The sequence below is a fragment of the Salvelinus alpinus genome, chromosome 32 (assembly GCF_045679555.1).
Source record: "Salvelinus alpinus chromosome 32, SLU_Salpinus.1, whole genome shotgun sequence".
Taxonomy (NCBI): Eukaryota; Metazoa; Chordata; class Actinopteri; order Salmoniformes; family Salmonidae; genus Salvelinus; species Salvelinus alpinus.
Genome location: NC_092117.1, coordinates 24,268,366 through 24,283,656, shown reverse-complemented (window position 1 = coordinate 24,283,656; position 15,291 = coordinate 24,268,366). Strand labels below are relative to the sequence as shown.

The 15,291-nt window shown below is 44.0% G+C and overlaps 1 protein-coding gene across 1 annotated transcript in view; it reads right to left on the bottom strand.

Moving 5' to 3' along the window:
- LOC139562191 (inactive phospholipase D5-like) overlaps nt 1-15,291 on the bottom strand; it is a 73,023-nt gene that overhangs the window by 25,982 nt on the left and 31,750 nt on the right. The gene's annotated exons all lie outside the window — the stretch shown is intronic.

Here is a 15,291-nt window from a genome sequence, read left to right as displayed (position 1 = left end):
CAGTACATCAGGAGACGTGGAGGAGGTCGTAGGAGGGCAACAACCCAGCAGCAGGACCGCTACCTCCGCCTTTGTGCAAGGAGGAGCACTGCCAGAGCCCGTCAAAATGACCTCCAGCAGGCCACAAATGTGCATGTGTCTGCTCAAACGGTCAGAAACAGACTCCATGAGGGTGGTATGAGGGCCCGACGTCCACAGGTGGGGGTTGTTCTTACAGCCCAACACCGTGCAGGACGTTTGGCATTTGCCAGAGAACACCAAGATTGGCAAATTCGCCACTGGCGCCCTGTGCTCTTCACAGATGAAAGCAGGTTCACACGCACATGTGACAGACGTGAGAGTCTGGAGACGCCGTGGAGAACGTTCTGCTGCCTGCAACATCCTCCAGCATGACCGGTTTGGCGGTGGGTCAGTCATGGTGTGGGGTGGCATTTCTTTGGGGTGCCGCACAGCCCTCCATGTGCTCGCCAGAGGTAGCCTGACTGCCATTAGGTACCGAGATGAGATCCTCAGACCCCTTGTGAGACCATATGCTGGTGCGGTTGGCCCTGGGTTCCTCCTAATGCAAGACAATGCTAGACCTCATGTGGCTGGAGTGTGTCAGCAGTTCCTGCAAGAGGAAGGCATTGATGCTATGGACTGGCCCGCCCGTTCCCCAGACCTGAATCCAATTGAGCACATCTGGGACATCATGTCTCGCTCCATCCACCAACGGCACGTTGCACCACAGACTGTCCAGGAGTTGGCGGATGCTTTAGTCCAGGTCTGGGAGGAGATCCCTCAGGAGACCATCCGCCACCTCATCAGGAGCATGCCCAGGCGTTGTAGGGAGGTCATACAGGCAAGTGGAGGCCACACACACTACTGAGCCTCATTTTGACTTGTTTTAAGGACATTACATCAAAGTTAGATCAGCCTGTAGTGTGGTTTTCCACTTTAATTTTGAGTGTGACTCCAAATCCAGACCTCCATGGGTTGATAAATTTGATTTCCATTGATAATTTGTGTGTGATTTTGTCGTCAGCACATTCAACTATGTAAAGAAAAAAGTATTTAATAAGAATATTTCATTCATTCAGATCTAGGATGTGTTATTTTAGTGTTCCCTTTATTTTTTTGAGCAGTGTATATCAGTGACTTACGATGTCATAGCAACCTGACAACAAACACAGATCTGACCTAACAAACACAGATGTACGTCAAACTGTGTGCTGGGCCATAAGGACATCATCAAAGCTAATTGAATTAAATCTTCCAAGAAATGTGTTACATCTGTCAAGAATGTGTTCTATTTCAATTTCATAGACACACCATGCAGTACATTTCTGTACATTGCAAATTCAGTCCAGGTTGCCCTGTCATTTGGGTGGCAAAGAATAGTTCTTTGCTCTCCTTAATGTTTCAAACCCCATTCTAGCCCAGCAGGAGTGCTGAAAATAAGGTAAACATATTGGATTTAGTGTGTCAGCCTGAGTGCTTTAGACACACTGCATGCTTTTATCAAACCTGAATGGCTCTGAAGGATGTGTTTCCTCCAACATTTAGCCATTGGATAAAGGAAGTCATGCAACATCTCAAGCTGGAGAAAATGTGCTACTCCATTAGGGGATCTGCAATTACATTTTTATAATATCTGGCCTCCTTTCCTATCCTTTGTAGAAGACATGGACCCAGCTACTTTCACAACTCCATAAACAAACCCAAATTGGAATTTGTATCACAATTATATATATATTTTTTTACTCGTGTTTACTTTTTGTTTGATTATATATATCTCTCACACACACACACTTGAAGTTAGACATTTACATACACCTTAGCCAAATACATTTAAACTCAGTTTTCACAATTCCTGACATTTAATCCTCGTAAAAATTCCCTGTCTTAGGTCAGTTAGGATCACCACTTTATTTTAAGAATGTGAAATGTCAGAATAATAGTAGAGAGAATTGTTTATTTTGGCTTTTATTTCTTTCATCACATTCCCAGTGGGTCAGAAGTTTATATACACTCAATTAGTATTTGGTAGCATTGCCTTTAAATTGTTTAACTTGGGTCAAACTTTTCGGGTAGCCTTCCACAAGCTTCCCACAATAAGTTGGGTGAATTTTGGCCCATTCCTCCTGACAGAGCTGGTGTAACTGAGTCAGGTTTGTAGGCCTCTTTGCTCACACATGCTTTTTCAGTTCCGCCCACAAATTTTCTATAGGATTGAGGTCAGGGCGTTGTGATGGCCACTCCAATACCTTGACTTTGTTGTCCTTAAGACATTTTGCTACAACTTTGGAAGTATGCTTGCGGTCATTGTCCATTTGGAAGACCCATTTGCGACCAAGCTTTAACTTCCTGACTGATATCTTGATGTTGCTTCAATATATCCACATCATTTTCCTCATGATACCATCTATTTAGTGATGTGCACCAGTCCCTCCTGCAGCAAAGCACCCCCACAACATGATGCTGCCACCCCCGTGCTTCACGGTTGGGATGGTGTTCTTCGGCTTGCAAGCCTCCCCCTTTTTCCTCCAAACATAACGATGGTCATTATGGCCAAACAGTTATATTTTTGTTTCATCAGACCAGAGGACATTTCTCCAAAAAGTACGATCTTTGTCCCCATAGTGCAGTTGCAAACCGTAGTCTGGCTTTTTTATGGCGGTTTTAGAGCAGTGGCTTCTTCCTTGCTGGGCAGCCTTTCAAGCTATATTGATATAGGACTCGTTTTACTGTGGATATAGATACTTTTGTACCCGTTTCCTCCAGCCTCTTCACAAGGTCCTTTGCTGTTGTTCTGGGATTGATTTGCACTTTTCGCACCGAAGTACGTTCATCTCTAGGCGACAGAACGCGTCTCCTTGCTGAGCGGTATGACGGCTGCGTGGTCCCATGGTGTTTATACTTGCATACTATTGTTTGCACAGATGAACGTGGTACCTTCAGGCATTTGTAAATTGCTCCTAAGGATGAGCCAGACTTGTAGAGGTCTACAATTGTTCTTCTGAGGTCTTGGCTGATTTCCCATGATGTCAAGCAAAGAGGCACTGAGTTTGAAGGCAAGCCTTGAAATACATCCACAGGTACACCTCCAATTGACTCAAATGATGTCAATTAGCCTATCAGAAGCATCTAAAGCCATGATATAATTTCCTGCAATTTTCCAAGCTGTTTAAAGGCACAGTCAACTTAGTGTATGTACACTTCTGACCCACTGGAATTGTGATACAGTGAATTATAAGTTAAGTAATCTGTCTGTAAACAATTGTTGGAAAAATTATGCACAAAGTAGATGTCCTAACCGACTTGCCAAAACTATAGTTTGTTAACAAGAAATTTGTGGAGTGGTTGAAAAACGAGTTTTAATGACTCCAACCTAAGTGTATGTAAACTTCCGACTTCAACTGTATATAACTCAAAATCTTTATAATACCTGCTTTAAGTCTGGTTTTGGGGTGGTGCTCTGTTGGAGCATTGGGATAGGTTTAATCTGGTACGGGATCAGTGTGTGTTCTGTTAGAGCATGGGGGGTTGGGGTGGGTTTGATCTGGTAGGGGATCAGTGTATGTTTTTCCCTCTACCTGTTCTGTCTTATCTGTATAATTATAAAAAATGCAACAAAAAATTACAAAAAACTAAATTGCTCCTGCTTTATCTTGCCAGATTATTGATTCATACTGATCCACTACTGAGCACACATTCTTCATGCTGGGAAATGGTTCAATATTGGAGGAAAACGCCTCCAGAGTGGCGCAGCGGTCTAAGGCACTGCATCACTCTAGCGACTCCTGTGGCGGGCTGGGGGTATGCACGCTGACAAAGTCGCCAGTTGTATGGTGTTTCCTTTGACACATTGGTGAGCCGGACTTCCAGGTTAAGCGGGCATTGTGTCAAGAATCAGTGCGGCTTGGCGGGGTCGTGTTTCAGTGGACGCACGGATCTCGACCTTCGCCTCTCCCGAATCCGCAAGGGAGTTGCAATGATGGGACAATTGGACACCACGAAATTGGGGAGAAAAAAAGGGGTAACCCCCAAAAATATATATAAAAAAACATTCAGAGGAAAACACAGTTAATCACATAAAACGGTAATAGGGCGAGTCAAGTGAGATGTTGAGCAGACATTCAGTTCCTGGCCCCGGTTGAGTCAGCAAGCAGACAAAATACCGTCAGTGCTGCAAAACCAAATTGACCGGTGGCGTACCAGAAACAGTGACTGGACACTGTGTGACTGGACACTGTGTTCATATGTTCCATATGGAATGCACTACATATCCCAAAGAGAATGGTAGTCAAACAAATGTGTTTGTGAAATGAACATGGATTGATTTAGGTTAGGATCAAGAAAGTATGGTAGATTATTCTGTAAACTTTAAATCTTTAAAACATGAATAGCCAAAATGCAATAACACACAAACAAGCAAACCCTGGAAATAGCATGCAAGATTCAGAGACTGATAAAATGAACAGTCACTCCATGCATTATTTACCATTAGAATTAGAAACACAAAAGTGGCACCACACCAAATAGGACAGATAGATACTAACCATCTCATAATGAGAAAACCAGGAAAGAAGAACATGTCATCTTAATGAGAAAAAAACAACCCATTTCACTCAATAAATAATGCATGGGGATTATTTATGCCTCTAACAGCAAGCAGGTCTCTGTAAAGTGAGGAGAGCATTTGTTTCAGCACTGAGGACGTCCATAGATTTATTTACGCTGCGTGCACATTAGGCCACACTCATTTGAAATCCCAATGTGCAGCCGTGTGTATTACTTGATACCCAAGTGGAGGAAACTTCAGTAATTTTCAAAGTGAAAGCTAAAGTTTTAAATCTCTGGAATGACAATGAAATCCCTCCCACCTATCTGAAAGGCTGATTTCAGTGTTGTTGATGTCCTTCAGTGGTGTATCCATGACACGCACAGAGCTGCTAAAGAAGAAGTCCAGTTAAACCCAGCGGCTCTGCGAACGGGCAGGATGCCTGTCCAGGCAGACACACTGGAGCAGACTGGCATGTTAAATGGTGGAAACTATTTTGATAGTAGCAGCCAAGGCTCTGTGAATGTGAATGAGACCCATGATGGATGACTAGGTAGATATGCCTGGAATTGATCAGTGTTTTCACGTATTCTTTATGACATCACAATAGGAATAGGCAAATTCATATATAGTACGGTGACGTAAGTCATGAAAAAAGTATTATTATGCATTATTGTAATGCCATTACAAATGTCTGATATATTGCTTCTGTCCGTCTTTTCTTACACTTTAAATCCCCGCCCCCATTGCCCCACAGGAGGCCTTATGCCCCTTGCCAGGCCGAATTTGTTCTTAATTGACTTGACTGGTAAAAGAAAAAAATACAATTGCTGGGAATACTCAAATACAGTACCAGTCAAGTTTGGACACACCTACTCATTCAAAGGTTTTTCTTTAAGACATCAAAAATATGAAATAACACATATGGAATCATGTAGTAACCAAAAAGGGTCTAAAAATCAGATTTACACAGAAGTGTTAAACAAATCTTTGAGATTCTTCAAAGTAGCCACCATTTGCCTTGACAGCTTTGCACACTCTTGGCATTCTCTCAACCAGCTTCACCTGGAATGCTTTTCCAACAATCTTGAAGCAGTTCCCACATATGCTGAGCACTTGTTGGCTGCTTTTCCTTCACTCTGCGGTCCAACTCATCCCAACCCATCTCAATTGGATTGAGGTCGGGTGATTGTGGAGGCCAGGTCCTCTGATGCAGCACTCTATCACTCTCCTTCTTGGTCAAATAGCCCTTACACAGCCTGGAGATGTGTTGGGTCATAGTCCTGTTGAAAAACAAATTATATTCCCACTAAGCCCAATCCAGATGGAATGGCGTGTCGCTGCAGAATTCTGTGGTAGCCATGCTGGTTAAGTGTCCCTTGAAGTGTCCCAGTGTCAACAGCAAAGCACCCCCACACCATCACACCTCCTCCTCTATGCTTCACAGTGGAAACTACACATGCAGAGATCATTCGTTCACCTACTCTGCGTTTCACAAAGACACGGCGGTTGTAAGCAAAAATCTCAAATTTGGACTCATCAGACCAAAAGGACAGATTTCCACTGGTTTAATGTCCATTGCTTGTGTTTCCTGGCCCAAATCTCTTCTTATGATTGGTGTCCTTTAGTGGTGGTTTCTTTGCAGCAATTCGACCATGAAGGCCTGATTCACACAGTCTCCTCTGAACAGTTGATGTTGAGATGTGTCTGTTACTTGAACTCTGAAGCATTTACTTCGACTGCAATTTCTGAGGCTGGTAACTCTAATGAACTTATCCTCTGCAGCAGAGCCATCTCTGGGTCTTCCTTACCTGTGGTGGTCCTCATAGGAGCCAATTTCATCATAGCACTTGATGGTTTTTGCAACTGCACTTGAAGATACTTTCAAAGTTCTTGACATTTTCTGAATTGACTGGCCTTCATGTCTTAAAGCAATGATGGATTGTAATTTCTCTTTGCTTATTTGAGCTGTTCTTGCCATAATATGGACTTGGTCTTTTACCAAATAGGGCTATCTTCTGTATACCACCCCTACCTTGTCACAACACAACTGACTGGCTCAAACACATTAAGGAAAGAAATTCCACAAATTAACTTTTAACAAGGCACACCTGTTAATTTAAATGCATTCCAGGTGACTACCTCATGAAGCTGGTTGAGAGAATGCCAATAGTGTGCAAAGCTGTCATCAAGGCAAAAGGTGGCTACTTTGAAGAATCTCAAAGATTTGTTTAGCACTTTCTTGGTTACTACATGATTCCGTATGTGTTATTTCATAGTTCTGATGTCTTCACAATATTATTCTGCAATGTAGAAAATAGTAAAAAGAAAAGAAAAAGACTTGAATGAGTAAGTGTGTCCAAACATTTGACTGGTACTGTATATATGGAGATAAATTCCAGAAATAAAATGTAAGAATCTCACAGCCTGGGCCTGAGACTGGATTTAGTATGTTTCAGCCCTGGAGTTTCATTGAGTTATAATACTGCTGTCAGTGGCTTAGACAATCCATTAATTCAGACTCCAGATGCTGGCAGAAGTTTGAGCCTGTTTGGTTACTGTATAGAATATGACCCAGGTAGAGTGTCTTGGATGCTACTGACTGAAGGTCTGCCAGAAATAGTAAACAGTCATCATTCCTTTATAGGGCACTGGGTGAATACTGACTGCACTGGCAAATAGTAGCCAAAAATACATGTTTGACAAACTGTTCTTATGCCCCTTGATTCATTATACAGTTTAGGTGACATTAAAACAAACATTTGATGGGGACTTCCATGTATAACGTCTTGTACGAAGTAAATAAACAGTCTAGTTCTCCTACTGCATTATCAGGAGCAATGGATTCCATAGATATATTTTAATCAAAGGTCTACCAGTAAATGAGACCAGTAACCCTTTTCTAGGTCCATCACCATCCGGAAACTACATTATTTAGTTTCAAGTCTGCCACTACACAGCCTTGGATCAATATGTACCTCGTCAACAGACATTCAATACCAGCTGTTAGACAAGTAAAGCAATGCACAATATGATCACATCTAATTGGCTACAGGAATCTTTGGATTAACCTAAAGTTGTGAGGTAGAATATCATTGCAATAATGCATTAGTTGATGGTAGACACTAATAGCTTAATACACCTTGTATTGCAGTGTGCGCAGTTTGACAATCGGGTATAGGTTGACAATTTGACATTACTCATGTGAGACAGGAAAAAGGAGCTCAAACAGTATACCAGAGCCTACAAGGTAAAACATCTGCCGCTGTGCCCTTGAGCAAGCATACCACACTGCATCCCACTGCTGGCTTGCCTCTGAAGCTAAGCAGGATTGGTCCTGGTCAGTCTCTAAATGGGAGACCAGATACTGCTGGAAGTGGTGTAGAAAGCACTCTTTCCTCTGGTCTAAAAAGATATATCCCATTGGCCTGTGTAGGGTGCCGTCTTCGGATGGGACGTTAAACAGGTGTCCTGACTGTCTGTTAATGCCCCTACTCTTAATGCCCCTAAGAGTATGGGCATTAACCCCGGTCTCCTGGCTGTATTCCCAATATGGCCTTCCTATCATCATCGCTACCTAATCATCCCCAGCTTCCAATTAGCTCATTCATCACCCCCCATCCCCTGCAACTATTCCCCAGGTTGTTGCTGTAAATGAGAATGTGTTCTCAGTCAACTTACCTGGTAAAATAAGGGTAAAATAAATAAAAGCAAGGCACTTAACCCTAATTTCTCCAGGGGCGCTGTACGATGGTGACCCTGGACGTAACACCAACTCCCTGAGGGTGTCTCTGGGGGAGTTGGGATATTAACCCTAATTTCTCCAGGGGCGCTGTACAATGGTGACCCTGGACGTAACACCAACTCCCTGAGGGTGTCTCTGGGGGAGTTGGGATATTAACCCTAATTGCTCCAGGGGCGCTGTACGATGGTGACCCTGGACGTAACACCAACTCCCTGAGGGTGTCTCTGGGGGAGTTGGGATATTAACCCTAATTGCTCCAGGGGCGCTGTACGATGGTGACCCTGGACGTAACACCAACTCCCTGAGGGTGTCTCTGGGGGAGTTGGGATATTAACCCTAATTGCTCCAGGGGCGCTGTAGAATGGTGACCCTGGACGTAACACCAACTCCCTGAAGGTGTCTCTGGGGGAGTTGGGATATTAACCCTAATTGCTCCAGGGGCGCTGTAGAATGGTGACCCTGGACGTAACACCAACTCCCTGAGGGGGTCTCTGGGGGAGTTGGGATATTAACCCTAATTGCTCCAGGGGCGCTGTACGATGGTGACCCTGGACGTAACACCAACTCCCTGAGGGTGTCTCTGGGGGAGTTGGGATATTAACCCTAATTGCTCCAGGGGCGCTGTACGATGGTGACCCTGGACGTAACACCAACTCCCTGAGGGTCTCTGGGGGAGTTGGGATATTAACCCTAATTGCTCCAGGGGCGCTGTACGATGGTGACCCTGGACGTAACACCAACTCCCTGAGGGGGTCTCTGGGGGAGTTGGGATATTAACCCTAATTGCTCCAGGGGCGCTGTACGATGGTGACCCTGGACGTAACACCAACTCCCTGAGGGTCTCTGGGGGAGTTGGGATATTAACCCTAATTGCTCCAGGGGCGCTGTACGATGGTGACCCTGGACGTAACACCAACTCCCTGAGGGGGTCTCTGGGGGAGTTGGGATATGCAGAAACACAGTTCCATTACACTCGTGTGTAAAATAACAAATATAAGCACCCCTCAAATTATTATTATTATTAGTCTGAAAAGTATAAAAAGTACTTCAGCACACTTGAAGTGAAAGAGCTGTAGAGAGATGTTATCACAGAACATTATGTTCACTAAGCTCTACCATGGCATGGCAACATTTCATCATGAACAGAACCCCAATCATTCTAAAACAGCATTCCATGCATAATCCCAGACAATTAATGCTAAGACAGCAGGAGCCAATGGGATCAGACATGGCAAGATACAGTAGGTCCTGAAATAGACCAAGTTAACAGCAGTGAAATGTAGCACTGGTCAACAGTGGCTCCAAATGCTGACAGTTTACAAAGAGTCATAAGGAAGGAAGCAGCACCATGTCGATCATTATGAACTCCTCTCTGGCACACTGCAGCCCTGATCTGGGAAAACGTCTGACGCAGCACAGAAGTTTATCCTGCACACAGGATATTAATTTGATTAAATATTCTGTTTACAAGGCCTATGTGCCCTAATCCAAAAATTAATCTAATTTTCCCCCTGAAGCAGACTTCCTGAATACAAGCAATACAAGATCCCTGCCTCATAAAGGTCTTGGCCTATGACACATACAAAATTGTATATATATATGCCAGATTTGGAGAAATATGATTCCCATAATTGACATTAATGTCTTGATCGAAGTCATACATTTTCTCTACACCACACTGACTTAGCTTACTAGGCAAAGGGGATAGGTTCCACTCTGAATGAGCACAGTGGATTTCTCTCTTCCCCAAACAAACCCATCGCTCAAGATAGATTATTTCTCACACAATGCTTTCAGATGTGCCCTGTCATCGATGCAGCCCAACAGAAGGCCATCTATGTGGACACCTGTTCATCGAACATCTCATTTCAAAATCATGGGCATTAATATGAAGTTAGTCCCCCCTTTGCTGCAATAACAGACTCCACTCTCCTAGGAAAGCTTTCCACTAGATGTTGGAACATTGCTGCTGGGACTTGCTTCCATTCAGCCGCAAGAGAATTAGTGAGGTCGGGCACTGATGTTGGGCGATTAGGCCTGGCTCGCAACCGGCGTTCCATTTCATCCCAAAGGTGTTCGATAGGGTTGAGGTCAGGGCTCTGTGCAGGCCGGTCAAGTTCTTCCACACCGATCTCGACAAACCACTTCTGACCTCGCTTTGTGCACGGGGGTAATGTCATGCTGAAACAGGAAAGGGCCTTCCCCTAACTGTTGCCACAAAGTTGGAAGCACAGAATCGTCTAGAATGTCATTGTATGCTGTAGCGTTGAGATTTCCCTTCACTGGAACTAAGGGACATAGGCTGAACCATGAAAAACAGCCCCAGACCATTATTCCTCCTCCACCAAACTTTACACTATGCATTGGGGCAGGTAGCGTTCCCCTGGCATCCACCTAATCCAGATTTGTCTGCCAGATGGTGAAGCAAGATTCATTTTTATTTATTAAATATTTTATTTAACTATGCAAGTTAGTTAATAACAAATCCAATTCTTACTTACAATGACGGCCTACCAAAAGGCAAAGGGCCTCCTGTGGGGACAGGGGCTGGGATTTAAATAAAAAAACTTTTTTTAATATATAAAAATATAGGACAAAACACACATCACGACAAGAGAGACAACACAACACTACATAGACCTAAGACAACAACATAGCAAGGCAGCAACACATGACAACACAGCATGGTAGAAACAAAACATGGTAGCAGCACAAAACATGGTACAAACATCATTGGGCACAGACAACAGCACAAAGTGCAAGAAGGTAGAAACAACAATATATCACACAAAGCAGCCACAACTGTCAGTAAGAGTGTCCATGATTGAGTCTTTGAAGAGATTTGAGATAAAACTGTCCAGTTTGAGTGTTTGTTGCAGCTCGTTCCAGTCGCTAACTGCAGCGAACTGAAAAGACGAGTGACCCAGAGATGTGTGTGCTTTGGGGACCTTTAACAGAATGTGACTGGCTGAACGGGTATTGTATGTGGAGGATGAGGGCTGCAGTAGATATCTCAGATAGGAGGGAATGAGGCCTAAGAGGGTTTTATAAATAAGCATCAACCAGTGGGTCTTGCGACGGGTATACAGAGATGACCAGTTTACAGCGGAGTAAAGAGTGCAGTGATGTGTCCTATAAGTAGCATTGGTGGCAAATCTGAAGGCCGAATGGTAAAGTACATCTAGCCACTCGAGAGCACCCTTACCTGCCGATCTATAGATTACGTCTCTGTAATCTAGCATGGGCAGGGTGGTCATCTGAATCAGGGTTAGTTTGGCAGCTGGGGTGAAAAAGGAGCGATTACGATAGATGAAGCCAAGTCTAGATTTAACTTTAGCCTGCAGCTTTGATATGTGCTGAGAAGGACAGTGTACCGTCTAGCCATACTCCCAAGTACTTGTACGCAGTGACTACCTCAAGTTCTAAACCCTCAGAGTTAGTAATCACACCTGTGGGGAGAGGGGCATTCTTCTTACCAAACCACATGACCTTTGTTTTGAAAGTGTTCAGAACAAGGTTAAGGGTAGAGAAAGCTTGTTGGACACTAAGAAAGATTTGTTGTAGAGCATTTAACACAAAATCCGGGGAGGGGCCAGCTGAGTATAAGACTGTATCATCTGCATATAAATGGATGAGAGAGCTTCCTACTGCCTGAGCTATATTGTTGATGTAAATTGAGAAGAGCTTGGGGCCTAGGATTGAACCTTAGGTACTCCCTTTGTGACAGGCAGTGGCTGAGACAGCAGATTTTCTGACTTTATACACTGTACTCTTTGAGAGAGGTAGTTAGCAAACCAGGCCAAAAGCTTTGGCCAGGTTAATAAAAATAGCAGCACAATATTATAACAAACCAGGCCAAAGACCCCCCCAGAGACACCAATACTCCTTAGCCAGCCCACAAGAATGGAATGGTCTACCATATCAAATGCTTTGGCCAAGTCAATAAAAAATCAAAAAATTGCCTCAAAACATTGCATAGAATCAAGGGCAAAGTCGACATCATTGAGGACCTTTAAAGTTGCAGTGACACATCCATAACCTGAGCGGAAACCAGATTGCAATACTATAGACATCAAGAAAGCCAGTCAGTTGATTATTGACACGTTTTTCCAACACTTTTGATAAACAGGGCAAAATAGAAATTGTCCTATAACAGTTAGGATCAGCTGGATCTCCCCCTTTAAATAAAGGACAAACCGGGGCTGCCTTCCAAGCAATGGGAACCTCCCCAGAAAGGAGAGACATGTTAAAAAGGTTGGAGAGAGGCTTGATGATGATAGGGGCAGTAACCTTAAAGAAGGGTCTAAACCATCTGACCCAGATGTTTTTTTGGGGTCAAGTTTCAGGACCTCCTTTAGCAACTCGGACTCAGTGACTGCCTGCAAGGAGAAACTTTGTAGCAGGGCAGGGAAAAAAAGAGAGAGAAGCATCGGGGATAGTCGCATTAGAAGGGGTGGAAGATGAGGAAATGTTGGATGGGCAAGGAGGCATGGCTGAGTCAAATAGGAATCCCGACTGTCAGACACAACCATATCATCACCTTTAAGGGACATGGGCAGCTGTAAGGAGGAGCGTTTATTCTCCAGGTCTTTAACCGTTTTCCAGAACTTCTTGGGGTTAGACCCACAGAGAGAGAACTGCTCCTTAAAGTAACTAACTTTGGCCTTCCGGATAGCCTGAGTGGACTTATTTCTCATTTGCCTGAACGAGAGCCAGTCAGCTTGAGTATGCGTGTGACGAGCCTTTCGCCAAATGCAATTCTTGAGGTGGAGTAACTCTGCAAGATCACGGTCGAACCAGGGACTGAACTTGTTTTTCATTCTCATTTTCGTTATGGGGGCGTGTTTGTTGACAATACCACTGAAAATATAAAAAAAGAAGCTTGATCCTCTTTGACAGAGGGGATCAAGAGGATTCTATACCATTTTACAGAGGCCAGTTCATGAAGGAAGGCTTGCTCATTAAAGTTTTTTTAGCAAGCGTCTATGACAAATCAGGACAGGTCATTTCACTGAGCAGCCATTACGAACACAGGCTGTAAAACAGTGGTCATTAAAAGGTCATTACAGAAAACACCAGACTGATACCTATCAGGATTATTTGTGAGGATAACAAATATGGGTGTTTGGAGTCATACCTTGTGGGATTGGTAATAATCTGAGAAAGATTTAGGGAGTCCCATTGCTTTAGGACTTGGTCAGGTGGATTAAGCATGTCCCAGTTTTGGTAACCTAACAGTACAAATTCAGACTTCGTGTAAGGAGCCAGGAGAGAGCTTAGGGCAGGTAGGGTACAGGCCGGTGCTGAAGAAGGACGATAGCACCCAGCAACAGTCAACAAAGAGCTATTTGAAAGTTTAATACTTAAAACCAGCAAATCAAATTGTTTGGGGACAGACTTGGGGGAGACAACCAAGCACTGAAGGTGATCCTTGGTAAAGATTGCCACTCCCCCACCTTTGGAAGATCTGTCTTGCCGAAAAAGGTTATAACCAGAAAGGTTAACATCAGTATTCAAAACAATCTTCCTTAACCACGTCTCAGTAATGACCAACACATCTGGATTGGAGCTGTGAACCCACACTTCCAATTGATCCATTTTAGGTAATAAGCTTCTAGTGTTAACGTGCAGAAAACCCAGGCTTTTACGAGAGCAGAAATCAGTGAAGCAGATATCAGAGCACAAGTGAGAATTGTGGCTAGCAACAGTAGATGGGCCTGGGTGTACATGCACATTTCCAGATATCATCAACAGTAATACAATCAGGGAGAGCTCTGCAGTGCTGATTTACGACATCTGAATGTGCATCAGATGACAACAAGATCATATTGTACAGCAATTTCATCAGGTAAAATTAATACAAAGCCGGCGAGAGGTGGTTAGAATGGGATGGGAGTCCAAAAGTCTGTGTAACCAATAGTCAGAGTCTCGAGTGTGGGAACAAACAATCTGTCCCATGGTTGGGTAAAGAAAGTTTGTAGTCAACAAAGCATGCAGGAGTCATGAGGCAAATAGCAAAATAGCAAGATGCACAAGATAAAAAAAAAAGATTTAACGACTTGGGGCGAGCCAAGTAAGTTCTGAGTCACTCGCCCCAACAGTGCCTGTGTGCTGGAGGCAAGTGAAAGCTTTGAGGGGGGGGGTACTTGTACCAGAGGGGGAGACAACCAGGGCAGACGGTGAACAGATCGCCAGGTGGAATCCAAGCAGCAGTGCAGCAGGCAAATGGAGTAAGTGTCACACCCACTTGGGAGAAGCTTTTATTTCTGGAAGCAGATTTCTTGTAGAAAATGCCAGTGGACGGCCCTGAACAGCAGGAGGGGGCTTCGAGGCCTCTGGATTTGGGTGGGCCGGCCATTTGTTGGGCTCAAAGGCATCGACACATCTCGCTTCACACGTCAGTGCTAATTGAAGTTGTAGCTCTTTGTCCTAGCAAGCTTTGTAGCCTTAGCATTCAGTCCTTATAAAGTAAAATATATCATTGTAATATATTTTTCTTCTTGACTTTTGAAAGTAAAAAAAATGCTTCAGACTAAGCATTACTCACTCAGTTCCAGGTTGGATGGTGTTTTGTTTATTTGTTTGCCAGAGCATTTGCTGTCATCACTCCAGAGAATGCGTTTCCACTGCTCCAGCCGATGCTTGGCATGGTGCATGGTGATCTTAGGCTGGTGTGCGGCTGCTCGGCCATGGAAACCCATTTCCTGAAGCTCCCAACGAACAGTTATTGTGCTTATGTTGCTTCCAGAGGTCGTTTGGAACTCGGTAGTTGGTATTGCAGCCGAGGACAGATGATTTTTACGCGCTATGCACTTCAGCACTCTGCGGTCCAGATCTGTGAACTTGTGTGGCCTACCACATCGCAGCTGAGCCGTTGTTGCTCCTAGACACTTCACAATAACAGCACTTACAGGGCACCTCTAGCAGGGCAGAAATTTGACAAACTTGATTTGTTGGCATCCTATGACATTGCCACTTTGAAAGTCACTGAGCTCTTCAGTAA